Source organism: Balaenoptera acutorostrata, chromosome 4 (genome assembly GCF_949987535.1).
Source record: "Balaenoptera acutorostrata chromosome 4, mBalAcu1.1, whole genome shotgun sequence".
In the NCBI taxonomy this organism is placed as follows: Eukaryota; Metazoa; Chordata; class Mammalia; order Artiodactyla; family Balaenopteridae; genus Balaenoptera; species Balaenoptera acutorostrata.
Window position 1 is genome coordinate 7,733,023 of NC_080067.1, and position 21,564 is coordinate 7,754,586.

Genomic DNA, 21,564 nt, shown 5'->3' on the forward strand with positions numbered 1-21,564 from the left:
ACTTGATACGATTTCAATTTTCTTAAATTTACCAAGGCTTGATTTGTGACCCAAGATATGGTCTATCCTGGAGAATGTTCCATGAGCACTTGAGAAGAATGTGTATTCTGTTGTTTTTGGATAGAATGTTCTATAAATATCAATTAAGTCCATCTTGTTTAATGTATCATTTAAAGCTTGTGTTTCCTTATTTATTTTCATTTTGGATGATCTGTCCATTGGTGAAAGTGGGGTGTTTAAGTCCCTACTATGATTGTGTTACTGTTGATTTCTCCTTTTATGGCTGTTAGCATTTGCGTTATGTTTTGAAGTGCTCCTATGTTGGGTGCATAAATATTTACAATTGTTATATCTTCTTCTTGGATTGATCCCTTGATCATTATGTAGTGTCCTTCTTTGTCTCTTGTAATAGTCTTTGTTTTAAAGTCTATTTTGTCTGATATGAGATTTGCTACTCCAGCTTTCTTTTGGTTTCCATTTGCATGGAATATCTTTTTCCATCCCCTCACTTTCAGTCTGTATGTGTCCCTAGGTCTGAAGTCAGTCTCTTGTAGACAGCATATATATGGGTCTCATTTTTGTATCCATTCAGCCAGTCTATGTCTTTTGGTTGGAGCATTTAATCCATTTACATTTAAGGTAATTATCGATATGTATGTTCCTATTATCATTTTCGTAATTGTTTTGGGTTTGTTATTGTAGGTCTTTTCCTTCTCTTGTGTTTCCCATTTAGAGAAGTTCCCTTAGCATTTGTTGTAGAGCTGGTTTGATGGTGCTGAATTCTCTTAGCTTTTGCTTGTCTGTAAAGGTTTTAATTTCTCCATCAAATCTGAATGAGATCCTTGCTGGGTAGAGTAATCTTGGTTGTAGGTTTTTCCCTTTCATCACTTTAAATATGTCCTGCCACTCCCTTCTGGCTTGCAGAGTTTCTGCTTAAAGATCAGCTGTTAACCTTATGGGCATTTCCTTGTATATTATTTGTTGCTTTTCCCTTGCTGCTTTTAATATTTTTTCTTTGTATTTAATTTTTGATAGTTTGATTAATATACGTTTTGGTGTGTTTCTCCTTGGATTTATCCCTTATGGGACTCTCTGTGCTTCCTGAACTTGATTGACTATTTCCTTTCCCATATTAGGGACGTTTTCAACTATAGTCTCTTCAAATATTTTCTCAGTCCCTTTCTTTTTCTCTTCTTCTTCTGAGGCCCCTATAATTTGAATGTTGGTGTGTTTAATGTTGTCCCAGACGTCTCTGAGACTGACCTCAATTCTTTTCATTCTTTTTTCTTTATTCTGCTCTGCAATAGTTATTTCCACTCTTTTATCTTCCAGGTCACTTATCCGTTCTTCTGCCTCAATTATTCTGCTATTGATCCCTTCTAGAGAATTTTAAATTTCATTTATTGTGGTGTTCATCATTGTTTGCTCTTTTGTTCTTCTAGGTCCTTGTTAAACGTTTCTTGTATTTTCTCCATTCTATTTCCAAGATTATGGATCATCTTTACTATCATTATTCTGAATTCTTTTTCAGGTAGATTGCCTATTTCCTCTTCATTTGTTAGGTCTGGTGGGGTTTTACCTTGCTCCCTCATCTGCTGTGTGCTTCTCTGTCTTCTCATTTTGTTTAACTTACTGTGTTTGGGGTCTCCTTTTCTCAGGCTGCAGGTTCGTAGTTCCTGTTGTTTTTGGTGTCTGCCCTCAGTGGCTAAGGTTGGTTCAGTGGGTTGTGTAGGCTTCCTGGTGGAGGGAACTAGTGCCTGTGTTCTGGTGGATGAGGGTGGATCTTGTCTTTCTGGTTGGCAGGTGCATGTCTGGTGGTGTGTTTTGGAGTGTCTGTGACATTATTATGATTTTAGGCAGCCTCTCTGCTAATGGGTGGGGTTTTGTTCCTGTCTTCCTAGTTGTTCGGCATAGGGTGTCCAGCACTGTAGCTTGCTGGTCATTGAGGGGAGCTGTGTCTTGGTGTTGAGATGGAGATCTCTGGGAGATTTTCGCTGTTTGATATTACATGGAGCTGGGAGGTGTCTGATGGACCAATGTCCTGAACTTGCCTCTCCCACCTCAGAGACACAGTCCTGATGCCAGTTTTTCTTCTGTTTATTTTGAGTGAATTATAGGCCCTCCCCACTCCGGTACTCACTAGGGTTTAAGCATGATCCTCTGCACATAATTTAAAAATCAAAACACCAACTGGCGGATTTAAGCAAACCTCCTATTTTTAGAACAGTATTAAAAAATATGGCAGATTTTATTTTCGGCCACACAGCCGAGCAGCAACAGAGGAGGCTCCTGGGCATTCCTCCATCCCTCAGTGCAGAGCTGGGCTGCCATCTCCTTGCCTGGGCAGCTGCCTCTCCTCTGCTCATCTTTCAAATTTCCCTTTCTACAGGAAGTTTAGCTAGCCAACCATAGGCAAAGTTATTTTCCTTTATCTCTGTACACTATAGCATCTTTTAAAAATCTGTGTATATTGGTTTAATCCATGTCAAATGTAGTTTATAAAGGGAAAGGACAAGTACCTTTGTACAGAATATACAGACAAAGCCTCAGTCCATGTGGTCCATAAGAGGGGCAGGGCAGACAACACTTTTCCCTGGGAACAACAGCTCTAATTCCAGGAAGGGTTCTCAGCTGAAGTCTGTGCAGCCAGGACCACCCTCCTCCAGCCCCAATCTCAGCCCCTGCTTCAGCTGGGTTCCCATTTCCCGTGCCTCCCCACTCACTTAACCCCTGATGAAGAGCCCCAGGAGCTAAGGCTAAGAAGATCATGTCCTTAGGGCATGCATCTCATGTTTAGGAGAAGAAATATACACCACTGAACATGGAGCACATGGGAGATGGAAGGGACACCACGGTCCAGGGAGGGGGAGAGGCAGGCATCCCAAGAGGTGGGAGGGCCTGGCCCCCAGCCAGACCTGAATACGGCGCTGCTTCCAGGTGTTCTTAACAAAAGAAGAAACTCCTACAACCTAAGGGGAGGAGTTGTCCCATTTATACACAACATTGTAAACATATACGGTCCTGTTATTACATGTGCTTCAGTTTGGTGTTTGCATGTCTGTCTGTCCATCTGTCAGGCTGGGGGCTGGATCTCAGGAGACTTGCTGGACTACCTCCCCTTCCTACTGCCCCCACATTCCCACCCCGGGAATGGAACCTGGAACAGGTATGGTCCCACATCTTGGTGGGATCCGGCAGGCAGAGCCTGAGCCTCTGCCTCCATTCTGACTCCAGAGTCCTGTGTGTGTGCGTGTATGTACGTGGAGAACCTGTGTGCAAGTGTGTACAAGGGGGAGGTCACGTCACGGGGGGTGGGGTGCGGAGAGGGGGGCTGCTGGAGGCAAGGTCTGCCTGGGGTGGCTGGCTCACGAGTGGATTCTCCGTAGGTCTCTGGGCAGAGATTCTCGGCAACCAGGGTCCGCAGTCAGCACCCCTCACAGTGCACATGCTAACCCTGGATGGTCTTCAGGGGCATCGAGTACGAGTCCATGCCGACGAGGCACTTGTAACGGTCCCCACAGGAGAGCCGCCGTCCAAGCTCCCTGACCCGGCAGGGCCTCAGACATGGTCACAGCTACATCTTTGGTCGCTATTTCTTGCTGGTCTTCTGCACGGCCTCCTGCGTGCCGCTCTCACTGCTGCTGGTAGAAGGCATCTCGTTCCTCGCCTGTTTAGAGAACTCGGGCGTGGTGCATGTGCTGGGAGGGCTGTGTAGGACTGCGCCCCGGAGGAATGTGCCTCTCTCCTCGGCTTCACCTGGCTCCTCACCTGTGCAGGGGATGGCGTCAGCCTCTGTGTACCGTGGCTTCCCAAGCTCCAGAATGTCACCCACATCCACACCCAAGTCAGCATCCCTGTCCCGATTCTCTTGGCCGCGGTACGTGAGGAAGCCAGAGCCTGGAAAACCACCTCCCAGGAGAGTGGTGGCCCGCCTCCGCCTCCGCGGGCTCCACTCACGCCCCAGGATGGTGCTGTTCTCACGCTCCACCTCCAGGTTATCAGTCGATCCAGGGCATCATTCGCAGCCATGCAGGAGCCTCTGCCCTTCATCTTGCTTCCTCCGTTTCATATTCCCAATCGGAGCATTCAGTAGGGTCTGCGGGAAGGCCTACTTCCTCCTTCCTGCCGGCACCCCCTCCCCGCCCACTCTGTCATTGGTTCAGACACTCAGCATAGCCACCAGGGGGCTTCTCTAGCAGGACCACGTGGCCGGGGATGCGGGCGGATGCCCCCTGGCTGCCTGGTAGTGGTGGCAGTCATGATGACTCCTCTATAGCATCTTGTATATGGTTCCATTAGGGACCTATAACATCCAGAGGCACAGAGGTCGGTCTTGATAAAGACCCATGTTATTGATAAATAAACCCATGTTATTGAATAATGAAATTCATTTCAAAACTTAGGGTGAAGCAAAGGGTTGAATCTTTCAAATAAACCGGTGTATTTCCTTCTAATAATAATGAAGGATGCATACCTCATTTTCTGTCAGAAACTCAGAGCAAACTTCTGGTGAGCATTTCTATAGCTCCTTGGTATTCCCTTGTTTGCTTGTAGCTGCCCTTGGTCCTATTTTAATCATCTTTGATCTTTTTTTAAAAAAAAATTTATTTATTTTTGGCTGTGTTGGGTCTTCATTGCTGCATGTGGGTTTTCTCTAGTTGCGGCAAGCGGGGGCTACTATTCGTTGTGGTGCATGGGCTTCTCATTGCAGTGGCTTCTCTTGTTGCGGAGCATGGGCTCTAGGTGCGCAGGCTTCAGTAGTTGTGGTGCCGTGGTCTAGAGTGCAGGCTCAGTAGTTGTGGTACACAGGCTTAGTTGCTCCGCGGCATGTGGGATCCTCCTGGACCAGGGCCCGTGTCCCCTGCATTGGCAGGCAGATTACCAACCACTGTGCCACCAGGGAGGTCCCATCATCTTCAGTCTTATGCTGCCTGTGTTTTATTATAAGCAATCCCAAGTGTTTTTAAAGATGTAAAGACCTAAATAAAAACCAAAGAACACCATGAGTCTGTGTTACCGACAAGGGCCCTTGGATCCTTTAATCAGTAGAAACTGATAAGAGGCCAGATGAGAATTTCAGGTAAGGCTTTATCGAGGCTACTTCTGTAGCTCCAAGGAGCAAAAACAAGAAACAGGTGTCCTTACTATTCCCTGAGAGAAGCTCTGTGGGTCCTTAAATGGGGTAATAGAAGGGTCAGGTCTGTGGGTCCACAGGAGGCCTACCTTAGGTGGTCTGCTCACCTCTGTGGTGGTGCTGTGTGCAGGAATCATGCCACAGTACCCTGCTTTTGCTCCTGGCACCTCAGAAATGGCAGTTGGTTTGTGGCCTTTTTGTATCCTATTGTTCATAATTACCCCAACCGCACATGCATGTAGTTATTTTTAGTCATTCATAGTTTCTTTGTATTTTGTTACTGGAGGAGACCTTTGTCCCAGTGCAAGCACTCTGGTAGAGAATCCCAGGTCCCAGCCTATCTCAGCTGGATTCAAGGGCTTGCCCTTAGCAGCATCTTGGGACCAGAAGGGAAGGGAACCAATGCCCTTAATGTTTCTGAAGGAGGGGAGAACATTCATTTTTAAAAAAATCCATCAGAGTTAGAGAGGAATCTCCCTGAGCAATTTGTTAAGTCCTTAACTAGGACCAGTTTAGCGAAAGGCATTGAGATTCTCTGACCTGCTGGGTGTGTTAGTACATTATATAGTCAAATTTGGAATATGTGATCCACATATTTTCCAGAAGGCTTTGAATTCCAACAATGCCTAAAACATTTACCAGCAATTTTTAGACTGTAAGGCAGTTTTTTAAAACTGTAAGGCAATTTTAAACTGGAAATACAATTGACTTTCTAAATGCTGAGGGGAAGAAAAAAACTAGTGAATTAGAAACTGAAGTCAATTCTCTAATCTTTATTTCTTCTTCTTACACCCATCTACTTATCCACATCTCCTATTTTCTCCCCCCACATGTTCCCTTTTCTATTACTCTAACTCTAACATGCAGCTTTCAGTTTTTAATACTTTTTTTGGAGTGACTCAGGAACACATGAGCTTTCTCTCCCTACTCCAGAAACTTCCACACCATTGCCTGTGAGCCCCATGGAAGCTTGAACTGCTTGATTCTTCATTTGCCTCCTAGTTTAGGACATGTGTGGCTCAGAGGAGCCAGAGAAAGAAGGGTCTTCATCTTCAAAGTTCCAAGATAATAATGTAATTATATGATGAATTCAAGTCTTTGAAAGTCTATGCCTGGAATCTAACTGCATCCTGAGTTCCCAAAAACCAAATTTGTGTCATCTGATCATTCTTTCATTCTATTCACCATGAAACTTTTCTCCTTGTCCCTCCTAGTCTGAAAAAACACTTGTTTTGCTTAAATATTACACAAGCGTGTTTCACTGGGCAGAAAGAGGAGTGCAGAGGTCAGGAGGGAGGGTCCTCTAAGGTAACTAAGAAGCTCCTTAGAGTTTCCCATGTCTTTATTATAGAGCTGCCGTAGCTTTGATAGAAGTTACCTGCATGGCTGCAGGTACAACCCTACCTTTATAGACTAGCATGTCTTCTACTGCCTGGGACAGCCTGAAGGTCTTCCCATGACTTAGCTACCTTCCTATACATTATATCTCAGGCCAGGGGAGAGTAAACTATAGCTCATGGGCCAAATTTTGGTTGTTTTTTTTTTTAAATGACACTCCTGTTTAATGCTTTCAATGTTTAATTCTGATTTTATATTAACATTGTAACTCTTGCTTTTTTAATTTTTAATTTTTTTAAATAAATTTATTTATTTTAGGCTGTGTTGGGTCTTCGTTGCTGTGCGCAGGCTTTCTCTAGTTGTGGTGAGCAGGGCCTACTCTTCATTGCGGTGTGCGGGCTTCTCATTGTGGTGGATTCTCCTGTTGCAGAGCACAGGCCCTAGGTGCGCGGGCTTCAGTAGTTGTGGCTCATGGGCTCAGTAGTTGTGGCTCGCAGGCTCTAGAGCACAGGCCCAATAGTTGTGGCACACGGGCTTAGTTGCTCTGCAGCATGTGGGATCTTCCCGGACCAGGGCTTGAACCCATGTCCCCTGCATTGGCAGGTGTATTCTTAACCACTGTGCCACCAAGGAAGCCCAAATTTTATGTTTTTATATGGTTTACAAATTAAGAATGGCTTTTACATTTTTAAATGGTTGACAAAAAACTAAAAGAAGAATAATATTTTGTGACACATGAAAACTTAGGTGAAATTCCAATTTCGAAATATATATTTTTTACATATTGTCCACAGTCACTTTCATGCTACAATGGCAGAATTGAGCAGTTGTGACAGAGACTATGGACCTCACAAGGTCTAAGATATTTACTTGTTTGCTCTTTATAGAAAATACTTGCTGACTCTGTTTCTCTCTGCTCCTGTATTCCCCTGTCTGTGTAGGCTGTTTCTAAGTTGTTCCAGGACCACTTGGATGTATAGGATCATCCGTTCACTGTTTCCACTGGAAAAAAAAATTCCCATCAAATTTTTACATATATTTTGAGGATCTTCACTGAATTTTGGGGAAGGGACGTAGGAAGGGATCACATATTGCACATCTTGTCACTTTTCTTGCTATCGCACCTTTTTCTTCTTCTTCCTTTCCCCCCCTCTCCATCTGGCTTCACTGAGAATTTCCTCCAGGTCACTTCCACACACTCTGAGGTTCCCTGCAGGTCTCAGTATCTACCCCAGGCAGGCTTATTGAGGAGTGACTTCCAAACAAAGGTAGTACTGTCCCTGAAAAAGAATTCTAGTGAACATAATTTTCTCCATTTCATTACTATGGGAGAACAATAGTTCTGTAGAGATTTAGCTGAGGCTCAGAGCCTTTGCTAGGTGCTAATGACTTTGCTTTCTAAGACTCTTAAGCTGGATCTCAGTCGGATCCCAAAGTCTCTTCATGGATCACTTCGTCCACGCATTCTTTCCGACCTCAGATCTCTGGATGGTCTTTCAGCTTTAATCCTCTTGCCTGTATCAATGAAAGAAGAGATCAGAGGCTGTTCTTTCAGGCACTTTCAGCTACTTAAACCCATAATTATATAAGTCTGATTTTTAATGTACAATGCTTAGCAATTTCGTTTTTAATCAAAACATCACACTCAGAACTTTAGTTGGAATGGTGGGTCAGTGATCTATTGTTACATGGAAAGATTGCTTAGTGAGTAGCTGGGATTATTAAAATATATAGCAGTGTCAGAAATTCTGGCTGGAGTCCTGATTAAGAGTGATTAGAAGTTATTTATCAAACTCTTCTGAAAGCTATTCTTTGTTCTCCTCATCATGGTTTTAGAAGAGAGCTCTTCTTGGGAGTATAGTTACAGACAGTAAAATATGTATGTGAAATACATATTTTATTTAATAATATAACATTTTATTTCCTTCAGCATATAGATAGAGAAATATAGGAAAAATATTTGCATATCACCATACATTTCTGATCAAGAAGGAGTCGTAAATTCTTCTCCAAACATGTTGGAATGATATAAAAAATATAAAAGACCCTATGTGGGCTCAAAATCTAGAGGAACATCTCTCTGGGCAGAAAATCAAAGGTGTGATTGAGGTTCAAAGTATAGGTTTTCTGGGCTTCGTGTAACATGTATATAGGGACTGTATAGGGCTCACTGTTTAATGTCCCCTGCTCTGGAAATGAGGCATAAAGAGGCTATTGTGGGCTTATAACTAATTTGTGAGCCTGAGGAGTTGGGATTCAGCCTCACCAATATCAACCGAGCAAGTCTCCCACTGGCTCAGTGACTGAACTGGATTTGTTATATTTCCCCAAATCACTCTGGGATAAGGACTTTGAATCATCAATATAAGTCCACCTGGGATGGAGAGGAGAGAGAGAGAGAAAGAGAGAGAAGGCAAAAGCTCCCATTCAACAAATCTGAGACTCAAATTCTACAACAAACGAAGCAACTTTAAGCCAAGAACGAAGGTAAAATAAATCAACAATCAGATGAAAAAATTAGTTTAGATAAAAATAATAACACAACAAATCCCAAAGCTATAAAGCAGATTGACAATTTTGACTATATAAAGATAAAAAGAAATTTGTATTGCAAAAGTCATTGCATTGATTGATGGCCACAGGATTTGATTGCTAAAGAAGACTCATAGGATCCCAAATGACAATGGCTTTCAAATCTACAGTTTATTTTAGGAAAATGATGTAATATAGCAACAACATTAAAATAAGGATATGCATCACAGCCAAGGGCAGCCTGGAGAGGCTAGGTGCAAACTTCAACCGTACTCTATCTGGAGGGCTGTACCATGATGTACTTTATCTCTCAGATCAGGAACCACTGATGTATGCACAAAATATCTCAGACCAGGGAGCCCCCAAAGGAGTCTCAGATGGGGCTTATTCTTACCTTGCTGGTCACTTAGACATATTCCTTCCATGTAAGAGCTTAAGTTAGAGCTCCTCTAGGAGTCTTAGTGAGGCTGGGTACAAATCATCAGTCTCACTGCTATCAATCAAAAATGCTAACAAGCTGGTATAAACTACTATGCCAAAACTCACCTAAAACCCATGGTTTCAAAGCAACACTATTAATCAGTTCATTTCATTCCTTGACCAATGCTGTGCATGTGTTTCAGCCAAACAGTTCAGGCTAATTCCAGACCTACAGGAATTAATCCTTGCAACACAGCCACCATAAACAAAGTCAAAAGACAAGTGACAAACTAGGAAAATGAAGTGCAGTTTACATTGTAGAAAAAAAGGTAAATTTCCGTAATATATAAAGAATTTCTATAAATAAATATTGAAAAGACTATCAGCTCAATTGAAAAATAGTCAAAGGATATGAAGAGACACCTTACAGAAATGAAAAAATTCTTAAACATAAGAAAATAAGAATACAAAAAAGTATTCAATCTTGTTCATGATAAGGAAATGCTTATTGAAACTACTGAAATGTCATTTCTCACCTATTATTGGCAAAGATCAGAAAGTTTGAGTACACATTGTGTTGGCAAGGCTATCAGCCAACCACTCTCCTCACAGCTGGTAAGTGAGTCCTTTCTTTCTTTCTTTCTTTCTCCCTTCCTTCCTTCCTCCCTCCCCCCCTCCCTCCCTTCTCTCTCTCTCTCTCTGTCTCTTTCTTTCTTTCTTAGATATTTTTGCTTGTTTATTTGATGTGGACCATTTCCAAAGTCTTTATTGAACTTGCTAGAATATTGCCTCTTTTTTTTGTTTTGGTCTTTTGGCCGCGAGGCATGTGGGACCCTAGCTCCCCGACCAGGGATTGAACCTGCACCCCCTGAATTGGAAGGTGACGTCCCAACCACTGGACCACCAGGGAAGTCCCAAAGTGAGTCCTTTCTTGAAAGGGTATCTGAGAATCACATTTCATTGTCTACTACGGTAAGACAACTTTGATGGAGGATTTTTATATCCACAAGCCCTTACATCAGGAATGATTTTCTTAATGTATAAATCAGTGTCTTCCCATTGTACCCAGCCGCCATCTTAATGTCTCTACTCCTTGTTCCTTGCATTCCAGGTATCTTTCACCTGGGATGCAAGAAATAACAATGCAAATAAAAATTGATATTATAAGGTAGTCTACCTAATGAAGGTAGTCTAACTAATGACTAAAAAGAAAACCTCTCAATTTTAGAAAGTTTAAAAGATGAAAAAATATATATTCTGGATAAAAGTTATAAGATTCAACTCTGCTGTTGTCATTTATAACCAAAGCAGCCACAGGACAATATGTAAAGAAATGGGTGTGGCTGTATGCCAATAAAACTTTATTTATGAACAGGATTTATTTATGGATTTAACAAATCCATAAATGTATGGATTTAACACATGAGCCATTGTTTGCTTATACCCCAAAGATATAAAGTAATAATTTCATTTGGGAAATTCTAGTTAGTGGGAGTTTAGAGGAGGGAGAACTTGCATTTAGCTAGCAAACATCTAAGAGGACTTCATGAGGATGATGATACCTAATATGGAACCTTAGCACTGGGTGAAAGCTTGGGGGTATGGTAGGGAGAAAGGGAGGGTGAGGCAGGAGGGATGCTCTTGTTGGAGGAAAATATGTCAGCAAAACCACAGCGGAGTTGGTTAACAAGAGGGTGTGTAGTAGCAACTCACTGGTTTAAGAATAGTATATATTAAGTGGACTAAAAGGGACATAGGTGGGAAGGAATGTTTGGGCAAGACCAAGAAAGGTTCAGTCAGGTAGAGGAGAATGTGTTTATTATGTAGTCACCTTGGGTGGGTTGATGGTGGGCCACTGAGTCAGAGATTGGCATGGTCAATCATGCCTTAGGAAGTCTGGTGCTCTGAGGGCCTGAAGCTTAAATAATTAGGGGGGTGCTCTTCAAGAATGAATTTGACATTAGGTAGAGGACCTTGGAAGGGGCTCATGTGAGTGTTGGGTCCTGAAATCTAAGTTTCACTAGCCTCCTAGAACATCCACCTGTGCAGGTGATATTAAATGGGGTGGCTACAACACTAGTCTTGGTAAGAAATAACAAGAACTGGACATGTAAATGGCAGAGGGAATTGGGAAGATGGGACAAACATCAGACTCTTTTGAGGTAAAAGTGTAGGGCTTGGCAACTGGGAAGCTAAAAATAGACAGATTTACAGCATCTGCTGGAGACAAAGAAGAGGAGGAGACAAAGATAGAGCTGAGATTTACAGTTTATAAGGGCTAAAAAAGGTGGTGATGACATAAACAGAAAAAGATAACACAAAAGGAGGCGCAGGTTTTCCAAGGAAGAGAATGCACTCAATTTTGAACAGAGTGAGTTTAAGGTTATCTAGGTGAAAATATTCAGCTGGCCATTGAAAACGTGAAAAAAGAGATTGGGAAAGAAGTCTGAATTTAGGGGTCACCAACATCAACATGAGTGTTGTGAGAGAATGAGATTATCCAGAGAGAGGATGCAGAGAGATCAGAAGTCTTTGGATGGAGCTGCCTCCTTATTTGGCAGAGGCTGAAATGGAAGAATTCTGCCTGTAGAACTCATATGCTATCTGGATGTTCTTATTTGCTTTCTGACTGCCATTTGTTTTAGTAGATTATTTGGAATGAATCTACTTTTTTTAGATTCCTCATTCTATGAATTTATTTTAAATAATGGGTGATATCCAGTGGGGTAACTAATTAAGAATATAGAGGAGGGCCACACATAACAGCATTGAGGTCAGTATCAGAGTTTGGGAAAGAGTCCCTGAATCACTTTTTTTTTAAGAGTTATTCTCCATTTATAGTTATTATAAAATATTGGCTATATTTCCTGTGTTTTACAATATATTCTTGTAGCTTATTTTATACATAATAGCTTGTATTTCTTACTCCCCCATCCCTATATTTCCCCTCCCCCCTTCCCTCTCCCCACTGGTAACCACTAGTTTGTTCTCTATACCTGTGAGTCTGCTTTTTTTTTTAATATATTCAGTAGTTTGTTGTATTTTTTAGATTCCACATATAAGTGATATCATACAGTATTTGTCTTTCTCTGACTTATTTCACTTAGCATAACGCCCTCCAAGTCCGTGTTGCTGCAAATGGCAAAATTTCATTCTTTTTTATGGAATGAAACTACTTTTTATGCGTCTTTATTATCTATTAGAAGTTATAGGTATTGCCCTGAAACTTAATATTTAAATAAATTATTTATATTCATTCTGACTTTAAGCACCTATTTCTTAAGATGACATTTACTGTGTTTTTTAGTCTCCTTTCATGAAGCTACAGAAGTTTGTGAAGTATATGCCCCCACCTCCTGACAGATAACCTTTAAATCTGTCTTACTTCCCTAGTATTTACAAGTACTCTACCTCAGAAGGGGTCAAACCTCTAGAACTGGAAGGAAAGAACTCTTCAGAGGCATGTAATTATAAATAACAGTTATGCTCTTTTACTGTAATTACTGTTCCATTTTAGAGCTTCCATCTGTCCCTTCATGATTCCTTCTGACACTAACAGGATCTAAGAAGTTTGGTGCAAGCTTCTGGAAAAAATACATATACTTCTTGAGAACGTTTAATTACCTGGTCTCAAATGGTTGGCACAAGAAACCAGGATATTTGTTATGTTGATATCTATCCAATTAGTCAACTTTCTTTCTTTAAGAAACCTAGTTACATACACATCATATTTTATTATACACATCATATTACTCTATTTCTCTATTGTCTTAATGATATTTTTCATGAGTTCTCCCAGTAATTATTTTTGCTGAGTATTTTGAGCAGCATATTCCCCTTCTCAGCATTCTTGGGATTATTTGAACCATGGGAGAAGTACCTTTGCCAGAAAGTTTATTAGGAAAAATACTATAAAGCTGTGGTTTCCAGCCTGGTTCATTATCAGAATCACCTGGGAGACTCAAAATACACCAATTTACATTATCTGCAACCATCAATACTTTATGCTTTTTCTTGGGTTGGCATGCAATACTTTCCTTCTTCTTTCTCTCTTTATGTTTTACTGCGATATTTAATCTATTCCCATGGCTCAAAATATTACCTCTATTCTGCTGATCCAAAGATTTACATCTCTAGTCCAGTATGATTCACTTATGTCTCAAATTTAACATGTCCTGAACTCATGATTGTCCACTCCACCCAACCTGTTTTTTTGCTCCATCTTTTCCTTATCAGGGAATAGCCACCATCTATGCAGATATGTAGGAAGCACCCTTGATTCTTCTCTCTTCCACACCCCACCCCAGCTCTACGCCAATCCATTACCAATTCCTGTAGATTCTTTTTTTTTAAATATTTCATAACTGTTCATGGTAACATCTCAATTATCCAACACTATCTAGAAATGATATCATCAAGGACCTTAAGTTTCCACATGAGCAAATATGAAACCCTTTAAACCCCAACCTTAACTATTTACCTACAGTTTGACAGAAATCATTCCAACATCCACTGTATGTTTTCAGGCACTCTTAAGTTAACATATTTAATGATTTACTAAGAGCTACAGTCATTATTATGTATAACATACTTTGATATTGCTGTAATAGATTCATACACCACTGCTACTACTAATAACAACAATAGTGGTGGCAACAACGTTTGTTGAATGTCATATGATATGCCAGATGCTATTCTAAGCACTTTACATTTATTAATTTATTTAGTTTTCACAGCAACCATATGTAGAGTAAGCCCCACTTTACAGATGAGGAAACTAAAACACAGAAATGTTAAGCAACATGCCCGAGATTACAATGGGAGAGCTCCTGATTTAAATATAGGTATAAGGGGCTTCCCTGGTGGTGCAGTGGTTAAGAATCCGCCTGCAAGTGCAGGGGACATGGGTTTGAGCCCTGGTCCAGGAAGATCTTACACGCCGCGGAGCAACTGAGCCCGTGTGCCACAACTACTGAAGCCCGCGCGCCAAGAGCCCGTGCTCCGCGACAAGAGAAGCCACCGCAATGACAAGCCTGCGCGCCGCAAGGAAGAGTAGCCCCCGCTCGCCGCAACTACAGAAAGCCTGAGCACGGCAACGAAGACCCAATGCAGCCAAAAATAAATACATAAATTAAAAAAAATTTTTTTAAAAATAGGTATAAGGGCAAATGGCAAATACATGGCCATAAAGTATAATTTCAAGACAAAGTCCAGAAATCTCTGTTTGAAAAGGATAAGGATACTGGCTATTCCTTTGTCAATCTCCCTCTCTCTCTCTCTCTCTCTCTCTCACACACACGAGTTCACCTGTCCTGTCACTGATATGCATTTTTGTTGGCATGAGGCTGTCTTCACAAGTCAGACTCCCCACTGGCACTGAGCTACTCACTGTTGCTCCCACTCTCCTGTGAGAACGTCTACTGCTCTCCTTCCACGTTTTTGCCTTTCCCCTCTGCTGTCGCCACTGGGCCCTCCAGCACCACAGCGCAGAGCTTACTGTCTACTATATTCTATTCTCCCTTTCCCCCACCCCCCATTCTCACCTTTTTTTCTTATCTCTTTTGAAGGCTGTGTTTTCCCCACATTTCTTAGGTTTTTTATCAGATATCTTTGGGTCAATATTGTTAACCAGCAGGGTCACTACTAGGTCGCTATTGCCAACCTTGGGCCACTTACTTGAGGCAAGAAAGGCACCTTGTGCACAAATTCCAGACACCTTGCTTGCCTCACGCCAGTCCTGGCCTGGCCACCCAATGTTTCTTTTGTTGCTATTATGAAAAGGCATGGTCTCTGATTCTAATTTCTGATATTTATTTCATAATGAATCATCTCCATCTCCTCTCATTCAGGTTCAAGCCCATGTAATTCTTTTTTTTTTTTTTTTTAGAAAAGTTAAAAATTCCTTAATTTTTTATTCCTGGTACCACTACCGCAATTTACAGGGCAATATACCTGATGTAATGAAAAGAAAAAGACAAAGCTACAACAGATAAAAAGACCTCAAGAATGTACATCTAATTGACACTCCATTGCATTAATCAATAGCTGCACTTTTTGCAAACTGTAAGCCCATGTAATTCTTGACCCAATCATGTTGTAGTACCCTTCAGAAGGCTATAAATCTGTAACGGTTACAAAAGGATGGTTCAAATAATTCATCTGATTGTTAGATTCTGGGAACTCTTTCATTGGCCTGCATTAAAAGAGCTGAAACAGAACAGATATGACCACTGGGTAGATAGGGTGTACAATCATACCTGGGATCACTGGGATGAGCCCTGGGTACCCCCATTTCTAATGAGCTGCCTATTCTCTTCACTCCCATGCTATATATCTAGTGCATCTTTGATGGTTCCTACTTAACCCTCCAGGTCCTCTGCTGGGACTAGAACCTTGTCCGAAGAGTCAGCCCACTTGATTGATATTTGCCAAGTTCCTGCAACCCTTCCTCCTTTGTACCCCATATATCCAGCTCATGGCTCCCTGGGAGTCTATTACAAATAGTTGGATCATCTAGAATTGTCACACTGATTGTAGCCTCATGTTGACTATTCCACGGAACACCCTAGAAGAGTGCACACTGCACTTCTGGCTACTCCCTTCCTCTCTGCCCCTGCCCCGAGTTCCCTCAGTCCCAGCTTCCTATCATTCACTGAATGCCCAAGATGCCTTCTAGCTGGGCTCATCCAAGTCAAAGCTCTAAGCATCCTAGGAACACATTTGGGCACAGATTGGAACTGCATAAGGGCAATGCTATGAAAGGAGGAAGTTTTGGTCAAGCACAAAATCATTAACTGAAGAAGCAATGTAATCTATTGATAAGTACTCCAAGGTTTCTTAGACGTTTTAGAAAGTTACTACTTGTATTGGTCAGGGTCCTTCAGAGAAACAGAACTCGTATACGTTAGATAAACAGATTTATATGGGTTATTAACTCACATGATTATGGAGGCCGAGAAGCCCAAAGAGCTGTAGTTCTGAAGCTGGGGACTTAATTTTGGAAGTTGTGGATCTGTCTGAACTCTCATATGAGAGAACTGTAAATAGAAATAGTTCTGGAGGCTAGAAGTCCGAGGTCAAGGTGTTGCCAGGGTTGGTTCCTTCTGAGGCTGGGAGGGATTTGTTTCAGGCCTCTCTCCTTGGGGTGAAGACGGTGATCTTTCCCTGACATTTCTTCATATTGGTGGGGAAGAAGACTTTTTCCTCTACCCTTCTGGGTTCTTTGGTCGGTCCGCTGAAAATCCCATCACATTTTTATGCTTCTGAGATGGGTGATAGGAAGGTCTTATCTAAAGGGCTTCAGAACACGAATCCAGACAAATGGCAGATCTGGTATCCATCTGTTCGCTCTGCTTCTCTCAGTTCGAGTGAAAGTTCCAGGCAGGCAGGTCGAGAAAGCCCTGGTTGAGAAAGCCCTTTCCAGCCATTTGGGTGGCTATGTGGGCTGGGCAGCTTGGGGACAAGACACTGGGGAAAAATTGTTTGTGGAACTGTTGACTTGCCGGGGACAGCAGTCGCAGGACCACCGGATCCCGGAGGGCTCGGAGAGCTCGGAGGACTCGGCTTCCGGGATGCAGGCTGAGCCCAGCAGCTGGGCGGTGTTTGCCTCAGGCGCTTCCCAGAAACCCCCGCGGTTCCGGCCGCCCCGCCCCGCCCGAGACCAAAGGCGCAGGCGCACCTGCCTGACCTCTGACCTCTAAACCCTCCGCACAGTGATAGAAGACCTGAGAGCGGGGCAGAGGGGGGCGTGAGGTCAGCTTCCTTCTTTTTCCCTCCAGGTGCCCAGCGGTGGGCTCAGAGCTCCCGGAGAACTCGGTCACAGGAAGCAGGACTCTGCAGGGCCGCTTAGGACAGGAGAGAGGAGGCTAGAGGGTTAACAGAAAAGCTATTTCCTAGAATCAGTGTATCCTTAGCAGAGTGGGAAACAAAAACAACTTGAATTTCATAGGGCTGTTACCGACCAGGGTTCTTGGCCTCTTTAACCAACAGAAATTGATCAGAGGCCAGACAAGAAATTCAGGCAAAGCTTTATTGGGGCCCATGCTGCAGCAGAGAGGAGCGAGAACAAGTAACAGTTTCCGTTGCTTGCTCCCTCTCTGGGCGTGGGAGGGCGAGCTTGTTCCTTATATGGGGGTGAGGGTAAGGGTGTGTCCACGGGTCAGGCTGGAGGGGTGGCTTAGGTGGTTTGCCCATCCCTTTGTGGTGGTGTGCGCAGGGGGCATGCGCAGTACCCTGCCTTTGCTGCCGACCCTTTGCTTTTGCTCCAGGCTCTTCAAAAGTGGCAGTTGGGTTTTCTGGTTTCTTTGTATCTTTTGTCCGTAATTTGCCCCAACTGAACATGCAGGCAGTTACTTTTAGTCCCATACAGTTTGTTTGTATTTTGTTGCTGGAGGAGAGGTGTATCCAGGTGCAAGCCCAGCAGCGCTGCAGCAGAGTCGCAGGTCCCAGCCTGTCTCACGGCTACAAAGGGAAGCATTGTAAAATTTGAACCTTAGAGATAAAAGGGAAATCATAACGCCTATACTGTAAGACCACCTTCAACAGCTTAAAAGTGAGAGATTTGAGGAAGCAGCCTGCTGAAGATGCTTTTTAAAGATACCTGGAAGCTCTCTGTTTCCACTGCCAGCAGCATCATCCAAGCTTCGATGGTCTCTCATGTGGACTAATACAACAGTCTCCTTGTGGACTCCCTTCCTTATTCTTGCCTCACCCATCCAGTGGTAAGTGGGTCTTAAATTGATTGTATATTGGATTCACCGGAAAACACACAAACTACTGGTAGTTGGGTCTCACCTGCAGAATTCTGATTTAATTGGTCTGGGGTGTGGCCTAGGTATAAGTGAGTTAAGTAATTTCCCCAAGTGATTATAATGAGTAATCAGAGTTGAGACTCACCGCTCCATTCCACGTGCAGCATGCAGAGCCAAATCCTTAGTACCTTAATCAGTCTGCTTAAAACCTCTCAGTATCCTCCAGTGGACCCCAGGCACTCATATTACTATCTCCACCCTATGCTGATCATGCTCTAGGCACCCCTGCATCCGCTGATTCTTCTGATGCATCCCCATCCCTTCATCTACCTTACTCTGCCTTGCTTCTGGTTTCAGCTTCCTCCCTTTCCAAGTACACCATTTCGTGCAATGGACATTGGAAGTGGCTAGGTACCCGTTACTCGTTGGTTATTCCTCTGCAAAGCAATCCCATCCCATCTTTCAGTCATAATTTGAATTGAGAGGACCCCATTCTTCTTCCCCTATCCCAGCTTTCACATTGTGGTTGGGAATGCGACCTGGGTTTGTTTCTCAGAATGCTCCATCAGGACTAACAAGCATCCTGTCTGATAGTTTTTGTCTGGAGGCATCAGGAGTTGTGAATTGCTGGAGTTGTAAATCCGCTGCCACCTCCCTTGGCTGCGAGCGGAGAGTCATCTCCAGTAGGAGAGAAAGGGACCAGTGTGTCAAGAGAAGCACTGAAATGCAGGGTGCTCCGTTTGTGTGATCCCATTTAATCCTCACAATATTCCATTAGAGTATCCATTGCTATCCCCATTTTGCTGATGAGAAAAGTGAACTCCAGAGAAATTAAGTAATATGCTTACATATTACTGTTCAGGTTAGAATTCCATTTTAGGTGTAAGAAATATTAGCTTATAAAAACCAATTTCTGAAGTATATTTACAATATTCTCTCAACCCAAGAATAAGTTTGTTGTGAACATTCCACATCAGTTTGAAAAGCCAGGTTTTAAGAATGTGCAGTTATTTGTACTAGTAACACTGATGAAGAAACAGGACACATGTTTTGTATAAATGGTGGTTGTTGGCAGATTCATTAAATGGTTCTGAATGCTGTTGGCACTGATGGATTATGTCAGTTAAAACAATGCTTTTCAAAATATAATGTGAATAGGCGTCACCTGGAACCTTGCTTAAATGCAGCTGATGATTCGCTAGAACTGAGATTTGGTCTGAAATTCAGCATTTGTAACAAGCGCTCGAGGGATGCTTGTGCTGTTTGGTCCTGCACCTCTCTTTGAGGAGCAAGGGGTTAGGATATCAGAGATGTAAGTTATATTTATTGCACCAATATCCCTGTAGCCTTCTGAAAGATTATAGCCTAAATTGTAGTCATAACCAATTGAATGCCTCACAAAATTCATTGACAATTAGAAGGAAAAAAACTTCATCAGAGTTGATGTGCATGTGATTACTTTAAGCACTAGATACTCACTGTTCTGTTAATCTGAGGACAGGTTAGGGAAAACTTGTATAACTCTTCCGGAATCCTGGGTGAGGAATAAATTCTTACAGAATAGTGAATTGAAGCTCTGGTGATGGGGAAGCTCCAGGAAGAATACAAATGATGGCAGTGAAGAATCCATAGAAAGAAGATATTGCTACTTAAGGTGTAAGTTCTTTCCAGAAGTCAAACACAATACACAAGCTTCAGTAATAAATGACTCTTGCTATTCAAGTGTAGAACCATCCTTGGTAAATAGAAGCCTTAATACATTTTTAAATAGTGGGTTCTGTTTTTTAAGAGAAAAATAGAGTTTTATTTTTCTCCCTATATTTCAAGCTGGCTTCTTAGGAGAAACAATTCATTTTATCAGTCTGTGAATAAAACTAACTTCAGGGCTGTTCAGAAGAATTGAGACTTCTGAAAAGTTGAATACCCTGGAGTCCTTCTGCCAACTATGAGAAGAAAAATTCAGTGCCAGTAGGTACATAACAAAATTAATGAAGTTTAATGCTTCATGAGAATTTACAAAATCAAAGTTTTGAAATAGTTTTAACATTGGGAAAGGCCATAACTCCTAAAATCAGTCATTTTCTCCTTGTAACTGGGCCCGTGGGACAGTGGTATTTCTTTTGCCTTTTGGGCAGCATTATCAGTATGAAGCCTTGGAGAGGAGGAAGAGTAATCAGTAAAGAGTAATCATTTCATTGTGTTTTGTGAAATGTGAAGATAAATATTTTTGCATGAATGGGATAGAGGGCAGTTTTGGAGGCTGTAGCAGATGTAAGCAAAAGGGATTAAGTTGAGCAGAAAGAAGGAACTTGCTGGGCAGTCTTGAAATATTTTCAGTATTTAAAAACAGCCTAAAGGAAATTCTTCGGTGATTAGACAACAGAGGCTTGTTATAACATCATGGCTTCCTTTTTTTGTTTTTTAACATCTTTACTGGAGTATAATTGCTTTACAATGGTGTGTTAGTTTCTGCTTTATAACAAAGTGAATCAGCTATACATATACATATATCCCCATATCTCCTCCCTCTTGCGTCTCCCTCCCACCCTCCCTATCCCACCCCTCTAGGTGGTCACAAAGCACCGAGCTGATCTCCCTGTGCTATGTGGCTGCTTCCCACTAGCTAGCTATTTTACATTTGGTAGTGTATATAACATCATGGCTTCTTAACGTTGGCTGGTATTATAGAATTTAAGGAGATAACACTGGTTATCGGACCAATTGGAAGTACTGATTGAGATTTATATGCCTTTGTTTAAAAATGAGATAAATTATTTTAATATGATAGAATAAGTCTCTCAAAATATTGGATTGTTGTGGACTTGGAATAATGAAAAGACTTTTGAAAGTTGGAAAGTTTGGAGGCTATTATTACAAATCAAGTGTATTACCTCTTGGAGGATAGACCTTGAACCAATGAACTTATTTGTAGTCAGTCAGCAAATATTTAATGAAGATCTTCATGTGCTGGATACTGGGCTGGACATTTTGTGGATACAGTAATAAAAAAGTCATGGTCATTGCCCTTATGAAACTTATGGAAGAAAAGGGAAACATTGAAGAAATAACTAGCTGCACATAGTGTTAACATAATTTATTCTAGGGTCTCAATACTAAATAAAATGTTAATGCATTTTATTTCCTTATTTATATGTTTGATTTAAGATAAAATTCTGAAGCAAAACCAACAAATAGTTATCCGTGACTAATACAGGCAGTGAATGACCCTTGGTGCCCATCTGGTGGACATCCTCTGGCTTGGTTGTTATCCTACACACATGCCCCTTGTAGTTTTTTTCTTCAGGTGTATTCCTTGTAAGAAACTCATTAAAATGTTGATGATTCAGAAAATTAGTGAGATGAATCACTTTCACCAAAACAACATTTGTT

General features: G+C 42.0%; 1 pseudogene; it reads right to left on the reverse strand.

The window, feature by feature from the left end:
- Positions 1-3,109: 3,109 nt before the first annotated feature.
- Positions 3,110-4,093, reverse strand: LOC103006295 (E3 ubiquitin-protein ligase RNF220-like; annotated as a pseudogene).
- Positions 4,094-21,564: the final 17,471 nt, after the last annotated feature.